This window comes from Hermetia illucens, chromosome 6 (assembly GCF_905115235.1).
Source record: "Hermetia illucens chromosome 6, iHerIll2.2.curated.20191125, whole genome shotgun sequence".
Taxonomy (NCBI): domain Eukaryota; kingdom Metazoa; phylum Arthropoda; class Insecta; order Diptera; family Stratiomyidae; genus Hermetia; species Hermetia illucens.
In genome coordinates, this window is record NC_051854.1 from 31,132,628 (window position 1) to 31,154,309 (window position 21,682).

At 41.3% G+C, this 21,682-nt stretch overlaps 1 pseudogene; it reads left to right on the forward strand.

Annotated features, from left to right (window-relative positions):
- Positions 1–197: 197 nt before the first annotated feature.
- Positions 198–14,761, forward strand: LOC119659064 (annotated as a pseudogene).
- The last annotated feature ends 6,921 nt before the right edge of the window (positions 14,762–21,682 follow it).

A 21,682-nucleotide genomic window follows, 5' to 3' on the forward strand; every position in this document is an offset into this window, starting at 1 on the left:
CAATTAAGTGTAAAAAAAGGCGGTTTGAATGAATAATGATCCAGGAAAGAGTAAACAAAAGATATACATATATATATGTATGTATATAAAATATATGCTAGCTCAGATTGTTAAGGTGGCTATCAATTCAACTGCATCCAATTGTGAAAATGCGTAAAGAAATAATTTCGAAGTTCTACAGTTTAATACTAGCGCTTCTTACAATCAGTCGCAATCTTCCATGGCTTTTCTTCTAACTTTGTGTCTAATTGGACTGATTGGAGTACTCCTTTATCTTTTCTTAGTATTTAACTTTAACTACTGGAAAAAGCGTGGGGTGTTAGGCCCAGAGCCGACCCTTGTTTGGCAATCTTCCAAACGTAGTTCTGCAGAAACGAAACTTTAAATATGATATTATCGACATTTACCGATGAGAACGATTTGAACTGTTTGTAATTTGGTTAAAATTATATACGATTATTTTTGACAGTGAATATAAAGGAAAAGATAGATTCGTAGGAATTTTCAATGTTCCAAGCCCACAACTGCTAATTATTGACCCCAAGTTGGTGCAAGATATACTGATAACAAATTTCAAGAACTTCAGTGAAAATGAGTTTTCAAAGTGGGTAAGTAGAAAAAAAAATAATTATGAAGTGTTTTGTGAACTATTTTACCAACAGATATCATATTGATATATAATGATTGGTCAACACTGTTCCTTTTATCATAATTGCTAAATAACTTTAGGATCTAATGAAATTCAGCAAAACAGAACGTCAAAGGAAGCGATGAGGACTCTGAACCTCTTTCGTAAGTGAAAATATAATCTATGGAAAATACATATGATCGGTGCCGAAATAATAAAGCTAAAGCAAAATTTTACTTATTTTGCAAAGATGCATACTCAAATTTCAATTTCGGTACAGAAAGAAAACAGTGGGAATACCGAAAGCTGGGCAAACTTCGTATGACCGATTTCCTTCTCGCAGATAGCTGCAAATTCGAAATATTCCTTCAAATACGTATTTCAAAACTTTCAGATATATGTACACATTCAAATTGATAGCACGCATCTGAATATTTCCACTTGACTGCAGACGCCAAATGTACAGCATTTAAATGCGTTGATACTAACATAGATATACGAGTATGGTATATCCGTCTGGAGGAGCATTATGGGCAAACAATTTTCCCGGCCGGTCGGTTTCGATTCCAGGGTGGAGGCGACCTGTACAAACGCTGCCTCGCGCCTTCATCCTGATGAGAAGCGTGACTGAAACCCACTACGGGTGGCATTTTGCTCTATTTTGGTTTAATTCAAAACCCGACAAGGGCATGAATTATGGTTCGAAAACGTCAGGTTTGCACCTAGACTAATTTCAGCTATACAAATAATGCATTCTGAGCTCACCATTTACTAAAGAATGGAGTGGAGCGGCAGTAGTAGATGGCGGGCTTAAAATCATTGGAATACAATGAATTCACAACTTCGACCTATAACTTTGTTACAAACAGTTAGATTGCCTTCAAACTTCCCAGAATTATTTCTTATATTATTACTTATATCGAATGAAATGAAGGAGGTTTTCGAGTAAATTTCTAAAATATAATGATATGCTATTATTAACTTTATTTGAGCAGATACCGTAATGGTACTTATTTCGAAGCCTAGATTTTGTATCGATGCATTGCTGCGATTTTTTCAGATTCTTCGGTTGGATTGGTTCTAAGAACGAGACCTTTTGGGACAAACATTTTGAGTTGTCACACTCGTATGTTTCACCCAATATAAGAAAGGAGATCATCTTCCAAAAGTATTAATTGAGTCCTTTCACTTGATATCCTACATGACCATTTTCAATGAGAAAAAATGTTGTTTTCCTCTTTCGCATATATGAAGAGCCCGTTCCTAAAGCTCAACACAAAGTGATACCACTACATATTCCCATAAAATTTCGGGATGATCGTTTTGGAGTAAATTTCGTGCGATAAACGGACAGACAGACATTGAGTCGATTTTAATAAGGTTTTGTTTCATACAAAAACTTAAAAGGAACCCATATTTTCGTGTCAAATTTTCCGTTCTAAAGTTTTTAATTCAAACAAAACCTTACTAAAATCGATTTAATATTTGCCTGTCTATCACACCCATTGCCTCCAAATTGGTTACTCCTATTGATTGGACATTTGGTGCAAAGGTGGGAACTGTAAATCCTCTTGCGGGCAGTGAGTAACATTATTCTACGTTGAGTTTAAAGGGGAGTTCCAAGAGTGCAAAAGGGGAGGGGGCGGGGTGTAAATTAATTTCTCCGAATAAAGCCTTATAAAGCATCAAATGAAAGGTCTCAATTAATACTTTTCGAAACAGATATTAATTTTGACATTAGTTGTAAAGGGAAATAGTGCGGGGGTCCAAAAGAGTCAATTATTTCAAGAATATTTTCTCAGAAACTATGCAACCGACCATTATCTAAGCCTCAAAATACTCTCTATTACGATATCTACTCAAATCAAGTCATCGTTATATTTTGAAAATTCATTGCGAAGTTCACCCTAGATCCGTAAAATTGCAGTATGATAGTACTGGAATGTTTGGCGGAAATTCTACTATTGTTAAAAAAGTTGTAGTATGTCAAAGTTGCCCCTTTCGCGCCGAATTAGTACCCCCTCTGTATTGAATGCATTTCTTTTTTGATTTGAAAACGTGTTAGACTTTTTTTTGTGTAAAACGAAACCTTATTAGAATCGGTTTAATGTCTCACTGTCTGTCTATCTGTCTGTTTTTCCGTCACACACATTTTCTCGGAGACGGTTATAGCGATTGCCACCAAATTTGGTGAAAAGGTGGGAATTGTGAACACTCACGCATACACGTTGAATTTAAGGACATGCATGCAAAAGGGGTGTGTAAACTTTTTTTCCCCAAATATAGTCATGTGGGGTATCAAATGAAAGGCCTTTGTTAGTACTTTTCGAAGCCGGCTTTAGTTTTGACATTTGTTGGAAAGGTGGGGAGTGCGGGGGGTTAAAAATGATCATTTCTTTAACGGACCCATTCTCAGAAACTACTCAACCGAAAAATCTGAAAAAATCAAGAGTCTGCCACTATATGGTACCTTATTGGGCTCTGACATATCTTCCATACCGATATCCTTTCAAATAAATTACTGTTATTTTTTGTAATTTGCTTCAAAACCCCCTTAAGTTCATCCTATTGCCACGAAATTGCAATAATGTAGGCTGCAGCATAGAGCATGATTCAAAAAAATTTGGCCAAAATCGCACTATTGTTAACAAAGTTATAATAGGCAAATGTTGTCATTTCCTAGAAAACTCAAGACCATATCACCCGAAGGTGGATACTCTCACATAATATATGCATTTATTACGTGCTACGTACTAATGAGGCAAATGCAGACTCAAATGTCTTTATGTAAGAAATACACAAAACCTTTGATATCTGAAGCGTTCAGCTTCCTGTTTCCCGACTTGTTTCATTTTCACGGAGACAACCGAAGCACCTTCTTCAAAAAGCTCGGAAACGTATTATATGCGAACAGAGCAATTGATCTGCAAGCTGGTATACAAGTTAGTCAAGATCTCAAAATCTTTGGAACACGAGCAAAAGAAACAAATCGGGAAACCGGAAGCTGGGCGCTTCAGGTATGAAGGTTTTGCTTGCTTCTTCTGTGAGTATATTTAAGTGTAGAACTATTCCATTTGTACGTAGCCCGTTATGTATATGCATTTAGCATGCCTGACTACGAACTTTAGTGCGATATTGATATTTAGTTGCAGTAAATTTACAGGGGAGGGTCAACTGTGAGCTACTGTAACTTTGTCAGTAATAATATGATTTTGATCAAACTTGGCGATAATATGCTTCATATTATATCTTATACTACTACCAACTTTTATAACTCTGGAATAAACTTAAGGGGGGGCTTTACTCAATTTCCCCAAAAATATGGTAATATACTATTATTAACTTCATTAATAATAGATATCGATATGGACAGTATTTTGAGGCGTGGGTACCGTATAGAGGCAGCTTCTTGAATTTTTTAAAATTCTCGGTTGAGTAGTTTTTGAAAATGGGTCCGTTAAAGAAATCATCACTTTCTACCCCTTCCACTCTCCGGCTTTCTAATAAATCTCAAAACTAAGACCGGCTTCGAAAAGTACTAATCGAGACCTTTCATTTGATACCTCACATGACTACATTCGGTGAAAAAAAATTTTACACCCCCCATGTATGGGGACCACCCTAAATTCAATCTAGAAGGATATCACTCACTGCATGTCTGGGGGTCCACAGTTCCCATCTTCTCCCAAAATTTCGTGTCAATCGGTATAGCCGCTTCTGAGAAAAGTGCTTGTGACAGACAGACAGACAGACAGACATTGAACCGATTTTAATAAGGTTTTATTTTGCAAACAAAACCTTGAAAAAAGCCTTCTGTCGCCACCTCTTGGTTAGTCCAGGAACCAGGAACTTTTCACCCTACCACTCGTAAACTGTTCGTGAGAGAAGTTCAAACTAGGCTTCTGACCCACGATAATGCGCAGCTCAAGATGTTGAAGAAGCATTTCACCACTATTCTCAATCGTGCCATAGACGGTGAAGTTCATATCTCTTGTAGATGAAGTGGTGAACCTTCGTTGCAAACGAATACGGACCGTTCATCTAAACGAAAGCGTAATCATCTCTGTCATCAATTCATTCAATCGAAACAGCGGTCTTATTGGACCTACACGGAACTACAGCTTGCTGCCCCTGCAGATCCTTTAGGGTTGCTACTTCCGCTTATACGTAAATCCTGATAATCTGAGCGGTTTGCCAATGAGTGGAAGGAGACGATTTATTTTTGTCGCTGAGATTTTATTTTTTTTTTTCAATTTTTTTTTTTTTAGTTTATTATCAACGACTGGGTATCTTTTATTTCAATTTAGTCCCTGCAAACCCATTGCACTTGTTTCATTCACTGCAGTCTCAGTGTTTATATTGCTCATTCTATGTATTTCCATGGTAAATGCAGTCATGAAATGAAGAGGTCCTGTGAGTTGAAACATGAAACCATCAAATTGAAGTTAGCTTGCGCTTGCTGATGCACATAAAGAAAAACGATATCTGCAACAGCACCTCAATTCACTAGTAACTGTAATTCCAATAGTCGCACTATTCTTTGGCCACTAATTGCACACAAAATTGCTGATTTTCCTTCTGTTGAGCAAATGGATAATTCATGCACCAGAACTAGAGAAGGCAATTCGTGTCTGTATAGCTTTGTTTTAATGTTTTCCTCTCACTCCTTTATGGATTATAGGGCATCCACACAGTCAGATTGCGCTTGAATTTCACTATCACACTTCACACTATGCAAGTGAAAATCTCACGCACTTTAAAATTCACGCCAAAATTAATATTAGTTTCGGAAAGTATTAATCGAGACCTTTCATTTGATACTCCACAATACCATATCCCCTGAAGAAAATTGTAACTCCCACCTTTGCATGAATGGGGAATCCCCCTTCAAACTTCACTTGTATGCATGGAATCTCATAGTGACAGACAGTGCGTGTGAATCGATTTTAATAAGATTTTGTTTTACACAAAACTTTCTCTGCATAAAAAGAAAATTGTCATCTTTAACTCAGAATTGAAATCTTTTTAATTTTTCATAGGCTGATAAAGACACGGATCCTTTATTAGGACGAAGTCCCTTTATTTTATCCGGAGATGAATGGAAACAAAAGAGAGCCGAAGTGACACCTGCGCTAACGAACAATCGGGTAACAAATACACAGATTTGGAAACACTGACATTATATTTTTAAATATATGCATTATCTATAATACAATATTAGATAAAAGCTAGCTATCCGATAATGTTATCCGTTTGTGGGAAAATAACCAAATATCTCGAAAAGGAAACCAAGAAACATCTTCCAAATGGAATTGAGGTCAAAGAGGTAAAAGAAACGTCTGAAAGATTTTTGAACCACTGCAAATATTTAAATTTATGGTTAAAGTTGGCAGCTAAATATACAACCGAAGTATAATAGTTAGCAACTGCATCTATGGAATTGAAGCCAGGGCATTCGAGGAGGAAACCTGCGAAATTCGCGAAAAGGGAGAAGCTGTTTTGGACCAATCCTTCGCAGCGAAAATCTATTTAATGTTTATGTCCGCACTACCGAGTGGTCTCAGAGGAATCTTCAAACGACCATTCATGAAGAAAGATGTGCAGACATACTTCATACAATTCATGAAAGAGGCGATTAAAATTCGACAGAGCACAAAAAGCATCGCGTTGATTTTTTGAATTATCTACTACAGAAGAACAGAACAGAACAGAAGAACTTATCTGAAATAGAAATCGCTGCCCACACGATAACATTTTTTGTCGACGGTTTCGAAACATCGAGTATACTGATTTCGAACTGTATAAGATGCGTAAGTTAACTACATCTTTTATCAATAAGAAAAGTTTCCCAATCTAAACGACGGGTATCTGCAATGGAGTTAATAGTTTAAACTAAAATATTATGTAACACTTGCTCTAACATGATCACATCCATCTGGGGTGTTTCTTGCAACAAGTTGAAGTGCGGATACCGTCAAAAAAAATGCACACACATATGTATATCGGGAAGGGAGTAAAAGGGGTTGTATGTACTTTAGTTTGCTTACAAGAATCTTAAAGTACAGGTTTATGAGAACAATGCCAAGAAAATTAACGAAAAAGAAAAATAAGTAGAGAAACCAGAAGCTGGACGCTTCAGGTATGAAAGGTTTTGTGTATTTCTTATGGGCATAGAAATATTTGGGTGGATATTTGTTCCATTTGTACCTAGCACGGAGTGTCTATGCATATATTACATCAGAATACTAGCTTTAGCGTGATACTAATATTCAAAGCCTTAGAATTTGCACTGAAGTAACAACTTTGACTTACTATAACTTTGTTAGTAATAGAACGATTTCCCCCAATTGGTAGGATCATGCTTTATATTATTGCAACTTAAGGGGGCTTTACAGTCAGTTACTAAAAATTATAGTAATATATAATACTTTATTTGAACAAATGTCGGTAAGAAGGATATTTCTAGCCTAGCTTTATGGTTTTTTTTCAAATTTCCCGGTTGGGTAGGCCCTAAGAATGGGTCCGTGAAATAATTGAAATAGCTGATACCTCAATTGTACACGGTTTGCATTTAGTGGAATCCCCTCCCCCCTTCAGTTCAACGTAGAACCATGTGACCCATTGTATACGAGAGCATTCATCGTTCCCACCTTCCGACCAAATTTGATATCAATCGGTACAACCGTTTCTGAGAACAGTGCGTGTGACTAACAGCCAGACAGACAGACAGTTAAGGTTTTGTTTTATACAAAGGATAGGATGTAGGATAAAGATCCGCTTTCTTAACCCCGTTGAAAAATTGTCGCTTCTACCCCATCTTAAAAAGTTGTGGTGTTTTGAAATGAGACCCCCGGAGAGGTTGAGGCTATGAATATAAAAATGCAGACTTTCCCTTCTAGAAGTGTCGTAAATTTTTAAAAGGGATGATCACCGCAGGTTTTCCACAGGGTTAGGAAGAGGGACCCTCCCTCTCCCATCGTACCCTCCTCACCATCTCCCAAAGTGGGGTTGAAAATTCAACCTTCGCCAATCATACCCAGGGCAGCAAAATCAAAAACTGCTTAGTTAATACTTCGGTGGGCATCTGTTAGGGGTATCGAATTAGCGGACCTCGACGCAAAACCGGAATCGCTGAAGTTCCTTACTAATGCAAGCCTAGTCCGGATATCAGTTGTTGAACCGTTGATGGTGATGATATTTCTAATAGCGGTCTTTAGAATGATATACAGATTTCATTCTTCGTGACATGGGTACAACGCCAAAGGACGCCACTTATGGAACACCGACCCATACTAATGATTCCAGATACTTAAATCGTTCAGTTTTGGGCACGTCCCTGCGGTAGATAACTATAGTGCTTGTTTAATTGGGGCCGGCCTTCAAAAGCACTGTGTTGTTAAGTTTTATTCGAAGACCGTGCTGAGTGAAGCGAATATTCCATTTTTGATCAAATTTTTCGAGATGAAGTGTCGTGCGAGATGCTAGGAAAGCACCATCTGATAGAGCCGTAATAGAGGCGTTGAACATTAAATGATTCTTGTGGCAGTGGTGACAGCACGCTTCCTTCAGAATTACAACAGAGACACGAAATGGTTTTGGTACAGCTGCCACTGCCAACTTTACCCTTCGAATGACAACAAAACAATTTAACATAGCGCACGACCCCCTCTAGTTCGGTTAAACACTCTTTCTAAATCCAGAAACCCAATATAGAGAGGACGATTTTTGTCCATAAGTAACCGCCCAGCATGTATTGCATCACTAGCTCCGCAGCTCTTGAGGAAGTCGGCTTGGTTAATGGTAATTTGAATGATGTCGTGAGCGCGATTGTCAAGGATGCACAAGAATCTTTACGATATTAAATAACAACCGAATCAGGCGATGATTTTAATATTCTGCTGGTCTCTTTCCGTTTTCAAAGTTTTGTGTAAAACTCAAAAAATCAATCGGCGAAACCTTTTGTCATGAAATTTCGTGAGTTCGAGTCGCAACTGAAACTGAAAAGCTAGATGGAAATCCTACTGTTACTAACAAAGTTTTATTAGGTCAAAGTTTTCTCTTAATAGCTCAAAATTTCCTACATTTTGAATAACCGAGTGAATAACAGTATATTACTATCTTTAAAATTGATTGCGAACTTGCTTAATTCATCCTAGAATGGCAAAATGTTACAAGAGCATAAGCCATGCTTTTTATATGCATGTTGCAACAAAGTTTTGTGAAAGTTGTTTCTTTTGTGTAAATTTACTGCAATCCAAGACATAAGATGCTAACATCGCACTAAAGCAAATAGTCTGGCATACTAACGGTACAGTGCCGATAAAAATTATTAGACATCCCATACATTTCAAAAAATCGTAACATAGAATAATCCCCCAGAATCCATCCCCGAATGTATGACACTAATCCATAAGCGTTTGACACATAGGCTTAAGCTGAGCATATTTACTGTAGGAGCATACACCCTGCAGTCCAGGGAGCTTCAGCTTACCTACCGTATCTCCTAACCTATCCATACTCCCTCTTTTCACTTTCAGAATGCCTTGAGTGTAGCATGGCCCTCAGCTTCATGTGCTTTCGTTCTGCATGATTGTCTCAATTATGGTGTCCGGGGACCCTTGGTATCCGCCGATAGGCGATAACGATAGTGCAGTAACCAACGATTTTGTCCGAGAAGGATTGAAACTACTCGTGCCCGTTAAGCAGCTGAGTTAATAGTCAACCTCAGCGTGCTTTCGATTGAACCATGGCCGCACGTCTTTAATAAGTTACGCGGTCCAACTACCCCTTTACTCACTTTCTCAAGACAACTGTCTGGCACTGAAAGTGCGGGCTCTCTCTCTCGCAATCGGCGTGGACCCTCCTATAAACCTCCACTGTGCAACATTGGGAGCGATCGGAATTGACTATCACCATTATTGCTGGCTTTTAGACGCAACTCGTAAGGTTCCTCGCCATTTTACTTGCGCTTGCGCCCCTTCCTATACTTCAAAACTAAGAAAACGGACTAAACCGCACTCCGGATACGGCCATCAGCCGACAAATCGCAAACTTTCTATTATAGTTGCAGCCTTGTCTGCGGTGTTCCGGAAAAACTCATCTTCGCGACTATCATGATACCGAGGTATTTCGGCTCTGACATAACCATGATTTCTTCAACATGAACCAACCACTTCGACATTCTCCAGAGCTAGGGAGAATGCATCCGCCGTCGTTCATCGGCTTACTCGACACATCGCATCACATTTTGCGTAAATCAATCTAGGCTTAATGACTTTCTCGAGCAGTTTTTCCCCTGTATCCAACTTACTGGGAAGTCGATATGCTCGCCTTTACCTCCACTCATCAGCACAAGCCTCACAGCTTTCCAGTGGGAGGGAAAAACACCCGCTGTCAAACATGCGTTGAATGCGCTGAGTATAACTATTAACTAGCTTATACTTGAATATAAGTTTTAATAGTTCGCTTGGAGTTCTTTCCGGTCCGATGCTCTTCGTCCTTCATAGACAAGACCGCCTCTTGCAGTTCCTTTATAGTGAAGAGTAGGCATTCCTAAGAACTTCCCCTCTCATCGACAACTTCAGCTCGGATGGTGTAGATAGAAGAAAATACCTGCCTGATTGTTCATTAGTTCAATGGATCTGTACGATCCATGTTCACTACTTCAATGGATCTGTACGATCCATGTTCATTACTTCAATGGATCTGTATGATCGATAACCACAGAGTTTCTTAATAACTAAATTATACCCGAGGCCCTGTGGGTCCCTGTCACTGACCACCTTCATCCAGTAGCATGCTTTTTGCTTGTTGATTTCGTGGCGGAGTTCCTTTTCGGTTTCTTATATTTTGCGGGTTTAAGGGCTAGCTCATCTTGGCGTTTTGCGTCCTACGCAATCGACCATGTCTGTATTTGTTCCTTGGTAGATTTGCATTTTCAGTCGTCCACCAACAAGGGACGGAGTTCTCTTTTGAGCACCAATGCATCTCAAGCTGCGATAGTGCTCACTGTTGAGTTCACCAACTATTAAGTCGCAGTTCTTTATACCCGAAGTCGATTTTTCCGATGTTCCACCTGCCGGTAGATAGGTATTTGCCGAACGTCAGAACATTATGAGAAGATGGTTCAAGCCCGCCAGATGAATTTGACGTCTACTCCAGTTTCGCGTTGTTGCGGATTTCTTAAAGGTGAAAAATCCCCTTCGTTCGGTTTGACAAGAGGGGGCTTATATTATCGCCGTGGTTGACCTCGACTTTGTTTTAATGGAATCATTGCCGTCTATATCTAATTAACATTATTGTTGCTAAATTTTCGCCTTTTTCGACACTGCTTGGTCCTTCGCGCCGCTTTTTCATCAAGTCTTCTTGAGGGATCTACCAGAGGTTTCGAAGGTGTATGATAAGGTCCATCTGCATTATGTAATTTTGAGCATCCATAGAAATGTGTCGTTAGATGATGGCAGCAGCCTTGATTTTCTGGAAGACTGCTCTGCAGTCCAGCAGCTCGTTTTCCTCTATGCTTGTCTTTTGAATTAGATCCATCCTCTTCGGTGAAATGACTCACGTTTCCGCCTGATTGGTGGGTCTATCAATCTGTTCTCCCGACAAAGGAGCATCACAGAAGTCGAAGCTTGCCATTTTTTATCGATAGCATCTCATATTTTTGATCACCAGAACTATTACCTTCTCTCACCACTAGTCCCCTTTTCAACTGGGATAGAGGAACTTTCCACCTTTTCAGTTGGTGATCATCTTAGCTTTGCGCTTCTTGCAAAGAGATTTATAGTAGAATTCCCCATTTAAGTTCCAAGAATCGGTGAACGTTGTGTATTTCCGCTGGCTAAAGTTGTCTGCTCAAATGCAACCTATTCCAAATCGTTTTCCACATCATAAGTCCATGTCATGCCGGGTCGTCGACATTTCTGCTTATGTTAGTTATCCGAAGATACCAATTGGGAGTTGTAAGTGAACTTAGCTCAGAAATAAACAGGGATCGTTGCCATCCTGCAACTTTGGCTGTCTGTCCGAATCCATTAAATTATATTAAACTTCTTTTCGTCTGTAAAAATTATATAGCGTCATTTTTTCCAACGCAAATAGCTTTCAGCAAAGAAAATTCGATTCATTTTTCGGTAACGTTTGTTGTCTTCGGAATTTTGCCTGTCCAGTTGCTTTAATTTTGGATATGCGTGCCAGCTTGTCGTTGAACTTTTCTTCAGCCACTCGCTTGCGTTCTTCTTTAGCTTGCTTTTTTTTCATCCTGTAGCTTTGCGAAGTGAAGTAGAATTCCAAGGTTATTTGGGAGCCAAAGGTGGTTGGAGATTTTGTAGAAGTATAACTGCGGAACTCTTGCTTATCTTCAAGTTAAATACAGATTGAAGCTGAATATTCTGGTATCCTCTAACGAATCTCCCCGCTAAATGTTGTCCAGATTCATAAATTTGTACAGATTTTTTCCTTAAACAGAGTTAAGGGAGTTTCGCAGAAGTTGTTCCTTGGCAAGTAGCTTCGTTATCAGATTCGTCTCTTGCGGGGTCGCCAATTGTTAAGTCAATAACTTTATTATTAATTATTAAGTAGAAGAATAAATTATTTCCCGAGTTATCACAATCTTAGCAGAAGCCGGATTTTACCTAATACTAGCACTAATTGCCAAGCATTTAGGCTCGGACGATCCTACCTACTTAAAAACTAAAGGTGCGCTGGTGGTGATGTTGGGGAAGCCTAATGGGAGAATCCGTCGAGAATTCCCCGCAACATCGAGCACGTATGCAGAATGGTGTACTTCTGCATGGTTTGAACCAAACTGTGCGAAAGTCCCAGGACATCAAGGGAAGCCGTGAGAGATTTAGGTACAATACCTGTAGCTGACAATATTATGGGAACTACAACCACCCGCTCGAGACGCCAAATTTCTTTGATTTCCCGAGCCAATGGCTCATAGTTCACCTTCTTCTCCACGTATTTCCGTTCAATGTTGCTATTATGGGGGATAGCAACATCAATAATATAGGCGGAGCGTCTTGTCAACTAACAGTACGTCAGGTTTGTTGTGTAGAGTATGGCGAACTTGCCGGTACCAATACATGCTGTGAGCAGAACTAAGTATTGCTTGGGGCTCATATTGGTAAACCGGACCTGTTCCCATGATCAGCCCGTGCTTCTATGCAAGGTTTTGATGGATAACCTTACATTCAGCATTATGCCTCGTGATGTATTGCACCGGTGCCATAACAGTACAGCCAGAAATGAGATAGTCCAGCGTCTCTAACGCCAAATCACACATTCTGCACTGGTCGTTCTCCACCCGTTCTTTCATGATGAGCTTTTTATAAGTTCGGGTGGAGACCACGCCATCCTGAATGGCACATATGAATCCTTCCGTCTCAGCAAAGAGCTCCCCAGCACATAGCCATCTGTTCGACAAAAGCGAATCGATAAATGGCTGTCAAAGACAATCCACGTGTTTACCGTGCATTGCCTTCGACTTCCATTCATCGATCCGCTCTTGGTCCGACTTCACCCCACTCAGAGGATTAAAAGATCGATCCTTCAAGTTAGCCCACAGTCTGCCTTACAGACAGCCGCATGCAAGGGACTCGCCTGCTCTTTGCTGTAAAAATAAGCAGTATATTACTGCTGTCGGCTGTCAAAAATTGTTTTTCGATGGCATAGCCACAGCGATTTGCACTAGCGTGCATCCGACACGCAAGTTGCTTGCCGCCACATGGGCTTGCTCTTTTCTCTAATTTATGGCACTTGATTTACTTTGCATGCTTCACGAATAATTCTTCGTTCGAAGACTTACAGCTGTTGGACGTTCGTTTGACTTTTTCCTGCTACACAATCTAACAGACAGTACCCATACTTAATGGTCGTACTTGCGAATGTATTGGGGAAGCTTATCGATACGGATCATAGCCCCTCAACATCTGTGGCTTAGTACCTGTGATGTTTGCGAATAAGTTTCCTCAGTACATTCGCAACTCCGGTCCATTGAATGTGGGTATTACTTATTCAAAATACTGTGGCTATAACTTTCAGGCGCTGAGTATTCGGTTTTCCATTTGCTTTCTTTTTCGTTAACTTTCTTTGCATTGTATTCGTGAGGTTCTGCGTTATATTTTTTTCAAAAAAAAATACAAATTTTTTTAGTCCCTTTCTGAACACATAGCAGTGGATTTAAATTTTGCTCCCTGTATATTATATTGGGTGGAAGATTCAATTCACATATATCTAATACTATTTATTATAATAATTGAATAACTACTGTGTTGTCAAATATATCTCAGCTTGCCCAGAATGAAAGTGTCCAACAGAAGCTACGAGACGAGATAAATAAAACAATTGAAGAAAATGGTGAAGTATCGTTTGAATAGTTACTGGAGTTACCCTACCTAGATCAATGCATTAACGGTAATGAAACATATTATCTTAATATCAGCTTCTTTATTCTACGAGTCAGTTTCTTTCTATTATAGAATGTTTGCGATTGCGTTCACCATCGATTTCAGTCAATAGAATGTGTTCAAACACATGCGAATTGATGTCCAGTAAAGAAAAACCCATCAAAATCGAAAAAGGAACCACGGTTGTACTACCTTATTACGCACTGCATCATGATCCGGAGTATTACCCAAATCCGGAAGCTTTCATCCCGGAACGCTTCAGTCCTGAAAATGGTGGAATAAAAAAATACAAAGAAATGGGGGTGTTTTTCCCGTTTGGAGATGGACCTAGAATTTGCTTAGGTAATTTCTTTCAGTTTCGTGCAGGAGCAAATTTATAATTGCCATGATATTTTACAAATTCCACTTCAAGAATGACATTCGCAGTATGTCAATCTAAGGCGGCCATTGTGGAAATAATACGAAATTGGAGAGTTAAGTTGAACCCAAAGACGAACCCGCATTTCATTATCGATCCCCATCATTTTCTTTGTGTTCCTGAAGGAGGCACCTGGGTGAACTTTGAGCGAATTATTAATTAATACAAATATTGTATTATATGTTGTTATTGTTTATTTTAGCGGATTGAATTTGAATGATTTTCATTTCAAGGAATTCAAGATATTCTTTCAATAATGTGGTAGAAAAAAGTAGAAAGAAATACTCAGGAAATATACATGGCGCGTTGAAAATAAAGTCGGAATAAAGGAAGATCAGACAATTTAGGATTAAATTTGAAAATATTCACCATTGGCTTCCACATCTTCTGGGTGTTTTGCTGCAACAACCACAGCTAGGTCATCAGCAAAGCCGACAATCGTAGTCCCCTCTGGGACGGAAAGAGCAAGCGCCCCGTTATACATGATATTCTACAACAGGGGACCAAGTACCGATCCCTGTGGTACTCCGGCTGTGACAATGTACTCTTAGGGGCCCTCATCCGTCCCGTACCAGAGAGTCCTCTCTGAGAGGTAGTTTTCCACCAAATTCGCTAAGTATCCGGGGACACCTATGTTAGCCAACGCCCGTTTAATTCTATTCCAGTTGGCCGAGTTGAATGCGTTTTTGACATCCAACGCCACCACGGCACAGCAGCCGCCAGAAATCAGTGCACCTTTTGCCAGGTTTACCACCATGCCAAATGCGCCCACCGTAGAGTGGGCGCGTTGGAAACCAAACTGGCGTTCCAACAAACCATTGCTGGCTTCGACGATGGGCAGCAGTCTGTTGTAGATGACTCTCTCCATCATCTTCCCCATTGTATCCAACAGGCAGATAGGACGGTACGACGGTGGGTTGCCAGGGTTCGGAAGCAACACCAACTTTTGCTTTTTCCACTGGGCAGGGAATATTCCTTCTTTTAGGCACGCCTCGAAGGTGTTGGCGAAAAGGTCGGGCCTAGTCTTCACTGTCAGTTTCAAAGCTCGGTTGGGGATGCCATCCAACCCTGGGGCCCTGTTGTCACCGAACCTACCACATATTTCCCGCAGCTCCTCCACAGTTACAGGCGGTATTATGCCGTCATTTAGCAGGACAAAAATTTGCCTTCCCCTATTTTCGTGGTGAGGGAACAGAGTGGTAACAATCGGTGTACATGTACATACATATCAACCACATAAATACTGTGTTCACCCTAAATAAACAAACATTGTCTATTACCGCGTTGATAAATTGATATAATGCATCTTCACGCATTTCCACGTAAATTAAAAACCGCTGGTAACCAAGTACACACATGTCTATTCTATTGGTTACTACCCGCACATGTCTGCCTTGAGTAATTGACACTAATACGCAAATGACAAAAAAAAACCAAAAAAAGGAAAACTAAAACGCCCCCATGGACCCCGCCGTTCATATAAGTTCACTTTATATGATGATGATGTCATAAACGTCTTAGAGTGCAAAAAATTTACCCGAAATGCGAAACTTTAACCTCCTATACCTTTGCTAATAATAGTTGGATTGTCTTCAAACTTTCCAGAATGAATGAATGAATGAATATGTCTTTTATTATCGCCTATCATCATCAACGGCCCAACAACCGGTATCCCGGAAATCCCGGTTTTGTGCCGAGGTCCACCAATTCGATATTCCTAAAAGCTGTCTGGCATCCTGACCTACGCCATCGCTCCAGCTTAGTCAGGGTCTGCCTCGTCTTCCTTTTCTATAATACCATAGATATTGCCCTTATAGACTTTCCGGGTGGGATCATCCCCATCCATACGGATTAAGTGACCCGCCCACCGTAACCTATTGAGCCGGGTTTTATCCACAACCGGACGGTCGTGGTATCGCTCGTAAATTTCGTCGTTATGTAGGGTACGGAATCGTCCATCCTCATGTAGGGGGCCAAAAATTCTTCTGAGGATTCTTCTCTTGAACGCGGTCAAGAGTTCGCAATTCCTTTTGCTAAGAACCCAAGTCTCATCACCGCCGAAGGCACCCGCCATGCCAATACGCCTGGCATGAATTTTGCGGATGTTACCGAAGAGGAAGTTCGACGAGCCATAAACAGCTCAAAGAACTGGAGGGGACCAGGTCTGGATCAGGTACAGAATTTCTGGTATAAGAAATTTGCTAGCATACACAGTTGGTTGGCACGCAGTATAAATGAGGTCATGAGTCGGCCGGATGAATTTCCACCCTTCCTCACTGCGGGGATTACCTACCTTATCCCTAAGAAGGACACGGTGCAGGACCCCGCAAACACAAGACCGATCACTTACTTACCAACCCTCTACAAATTCATCACGTCCATTATTAGTGGATCAATGCGCACCTCGAGACCAACAACATTCTGTCCGAGGAGCAGACTTGCTGCCGAGTTGGGTCAACGGGTTGCAAAGAGCAACTCATTATAGACTCGGTAGTTGTAGGACAAGCAGCTAGAGGCTATATCATGCCAAGGCTTTTGATAGCGTTCCGCATACCTGGCTAATCGATATCCATCTGTATCGCATTGATCCGAAACTAATAAAGTTTTTGGCGACAGTCATGGAAGGGTGGCATACCACCTTATCAGTCCGTACATCTGAGGGTGCTAATACCTCAGAGCCCATCCGTATACGGAGGGGCATCTTAAAGGGGGATTCGTTTAGTCCTCTTTGGTTTTGATAGTTCTGCTTGCAGCATGTATTGGAACCGGCAAGTTCTGACTGATCGCCATACCGCACACAACAAGCCTGACATACTGTTAGTTGACAAGACGGGTCGCTCCGCGTATATTATTGATGTTACTATCCCCCATAATAGCAACATTGAACGGAAATACGTGGAGAAGGAGATGAACTATGAGTCATTGGCTCGGGAAATCAAAGAAATTTGGCGTCTCGAGCGGGTGGTTGTAGTTCCCATAATATTGTCAGCTACAGGTATTGTACCTAAAACCCTCACGACTTCCCTTGATGTCCTGGGACTTTCGCACAGTCTGGTTTAAACCATGCAGAAGTACACCATTCTGCATACGTGCTCGATGTTGCAGGGAGTACTCGACGGATTCTCCCACTGACCTACCACCGGCCACCACCACCAGCGCCCCTTTAGTTTTTAAATAGGTAGGATCATCCGAGCCTAAATGCTTGGCACTTTGTGCTAGTATTAGGTAAAATCCGGCATCTGCCGAGATTGTGATAACTCGGAAATAATAATAATAATCGTTGGCGCAACAATCCATGTTGGATCAGGGCCTTGAAGTTTGTTAGAGAACTTCATTCAAGACCGTAACGGTACACTAGGAGGCAATGTGGTCAGCATTGCGCTCGCCCGAGATTATTACCCTGATTTCACTCAGGTACTCATTCACAGCTGAGTCGACTGGTATCCGACGTCAAATCCCGATACAAATTCCACTGCCACCAGTGAGATTTGAACCGCGACCTTCCGTACGACAGCCTTGCGCTCTAACCACTCAGCTATCCGGATATCCAATAATGACGATCCATTGCTTAAATCTACGTATAACGCATTTTTAAGGTTTTGTGTAAACACAAAACCTTATTAAAATCGGTTTACTGTCTGTCCGTCTGTCTGCCTGTCTGTCTGTCTGTCTGTCCGTCACACGCATTTTTCTCGGAGACGGTTATAGCGATTGGCACCAAATTTGGTAGAAACGTGGGAACTGTGAACGCTCACGCATATAGTGAGTTACATCCTTTTACGTCGAATTTAAGGGGGGGTCCTCATACATGCAAACGGTGGGTGTAAATTTTCTTTTCATCAAATATAGTCATGTGGGGTATCAAATTAAAGCTGCTTTTCGAAATCGGTCTTAGTTTTGACATTTGTGCGAATAGTGCGGGGGGTTGAAAGTGGTCATTTTTTAACGAACCCATTTTCAGAAACTACCTAACCGAAAAATCGAAAAGAAATGTAGGGGGCTGCCACTATATGGTGCCTAGGCTCCGAAATACCCTCCATACTGATACCTGTTCAAATAAAGTTAATCATAGTACATAAGTATAATTTTTAGTAATTGACAGGAAAACCCCCCTTAAGTTCACCCTAGAATTACAAAATTTTGCAGCAATATAGGCTATAGCATAGAGCATGATCGTGCCGAATTTGGTGAATCGCACTATTACTAACAAAGTTGTACTAGGATAGAACTGTCGCGTCTCTGCAAATTCAAGACTATGAATGCCAATATCACTTGAAAGTGGAAATTTTCACATAATATATGCATATTTTACGTGCTACACGCTAATGGGACAAATTTCCACTCAAACTTCTTTATAAAAGAAATGCACAAAACCTTTCATACCTGGAGCGTCTAGCTTCCGGTTTCCCGACTTGTTATAATAGACGATTAGCCCATCTGTCTCATACTTAATACTCTGTAATTCGCCGGCTAATTCGTTTACGGTGTTGACTCGAAGGGTGTTGATTTTCCTATAGATTTCGCAAGGTTGATTATGGTGTTTTTGCATCACCGTGGATCTTCTCGTAAAATATCAAACGAGTTGCTTCCCTCTTTATTTGTGAGTCATTTATGCTGTTTAAATAGGACTCAGTACGGATAATGAAGGCATTAATTGAGACCTCTCCAGATTCGTTAAAGTTGCCCATATGTCTCAGTTCCTTGAGGATTTTCTCCTTCTGGTCGAATGCTGGATTCCGCATGGATAGTTGTTGGATCGCTTGAGCAAGATTGGCGATTTGCTCACCTCGGTTCCTGGTGTTTATAAGTTCCTTAACTGTCGCAGCTAACTGCGCTATTTTCGTCTCTCGTTCTTGCGGACGTTGCTGCAGATTCTGCAAATGTTGCTCCATTCCACTTTTCGCTGTGTAATTTCTGTTGGACACAAATCTGTTCCTCCTCCTTCCCTTTCTTGTGTTCTCCACTTTTCTAAATTTTCTATAAAACAAAATATTTTCTTTAACCTATGTTGCCTGGTATTGGTTCGTCTTTTTTTTCTAATGGAATGTCCTCTCTCGGTTCCTTTTCTACTTTGTTTAATGGACTTCACTCTCACTGCTCATATATTACCTTCTTTTCTTTATAATAGTTCTTTTCTTTATAATAGTTCGCTTTCAAGTTTTGATTTAAACTAAATTTTTAATCGTCTCTAATTTTAATTCGGATGAGCAACGAATTCTGTTGCGAGGCTTTGCAATACCCTTTTCTATTATTTTGTTATAATTTCACCGCCGCGAATTCTCGTTCACTCAAGTAAATCTGGCGATTTCACTTTAATTATTTCTCACTCACTCACTTTTCGTGATCACTAGGCGATTTTGTATATTCACTCGCGTAAAAACTCAATCCTCGATTTACTGACTGCGCAAATTCAGTAAAGTTCTTTTGGAGGGAGCGAAAAAATAAAAGACTGAACACATGAAGTTTAATTAGAACTGGCTTTATTGCGGACGGTGTTGTAAGTTCGAAACGTGACAGATAGAACGGGAACTGAGGGCAGCAGTTATGACTAGATACATTTATAATTTCCATCCGTCTTTCAGACACGTTGACTTGGTCTAGGTATTTACTCACATTACCTAGGTGAGTCCCCTCAGGGATCGTCAACGTTCACGGGTGGTTTACGATACCGAGAGTGGCGTCCCGGAGTGTCCGAGCAAGTAGTTCTGACCCCCTAGCTGGCATAATACTTGCGTCCTAGGTAGTAGCCTCGAGAAAGTTTCTCGATGAAGAACTGCTAATGACCGATACACGCCGGGACACGCTGGGAGTCCCCGGAGCCGTCGACAAGGAGATATCGACGTCGATGGGGTGATGTGAGCCTAGCTCTGCCAAGGTGGTAGTTGTGGCGTGTATCAGGAGCCAGCCCCTTCGGCACCCTGGTCGGGTAGTGTGCATTGAACCGGTGTTAGTAGACCGCGTTGCCCCGAGCGAGCGCTGATCCGCCCGTGAATTCCGGGATTAGCTAAGCGTAGATCAGGCCTCAGGGAACTGGGGTAGGGGCTGTGTCCCCGAGGGTATACCCGGCCCGCTCCCTTGCACACGATGCGCTACTAAACAACTCAAATGGAGAATAAAAACAAACGAAACGAGGAAATAGTGGAAATGCTGCGTTTATTCGCAGCACGAAAATGCGCCGTTCGCCCCCCAGTGCCCAGCGACGGACGCAACAAGGGTTGAAATACCCGACGAGACATCGGGACGCGCAGATGGAGAGAAAGACTCGCAAAGTGATGCGGCACCTGCAACGCAGATAGGAACCCAGAACATACCACACAGTGCTATAATTGCGGAAAGAGGCACAGTGGAAACTGCCGAAACTAATCAAATGGTTTCGAATATAAGCCGAGTGGGAGGGCTGTCGACTACTCTGGCGCAAGCTGAAGAAGAAACGCTTATTAAGAAATGCACGGCAGTTGTGAAGCACATGCGATCTGCGACGTTCTCCAGAAAAACGTCGGCAAGGGGGTGAAAAACGGGCTAATGGAACAGGAAGAGCTCCTGGACAGGATTTCATACTTTAGGCGAACATTGAAAGTAAGACAAAATCCGCAGAAAGCAGAAACAACCGCGTTTCCTGACGAAACCACGAGTACTAAACGGATCGCTGACAGCCCATTGCAGAGCGAACTTGGTAAAAAACGAAAGGAGGAAGGGACATCTGAAGGAGGCTTCACTCAGGTACTCTCCAGGGTTGAAAAGAAGAAGGCGAAGAGGAACAAAAGACAACAACACGTAGCGCTATTAGAAAAACCTCTGCCCAAAACTAAGGCGGACACGAAGGACGGAGCACCAAAATAAAAGGTGGGAAGACGAAGGAGGACTAGACCGCCAGCTTTGCTTATTTAGCCGGCGGGAGGCCAGACTTTTGCGGAAGTCCTCAGCGAAATCCGTTACAAAATCAAACCCGAAGACAACCGAGCAGAAGTGTCTTCCATTCGTAAAACGAAGTGTAGTGGAGTCTTAGTCGAACTAGGCCCGAAGATTATAAATAAAGTCACGTTCTGTAAAGCAGTCAAGGGGCTTCTGGGAGAAAAAGCTTTGGTTTCCAGCCTGGAACCCACGTGTGCTTTGGAAATCCGAGACCTTGACTGTCTCACGGAAAAGAACGAGGTAGAAGAGGCCATCAAACGCGAATGCCCGGAGGTGACCAGTGTCCGGATTGCTATCACCTCCGCGAACTCCCGA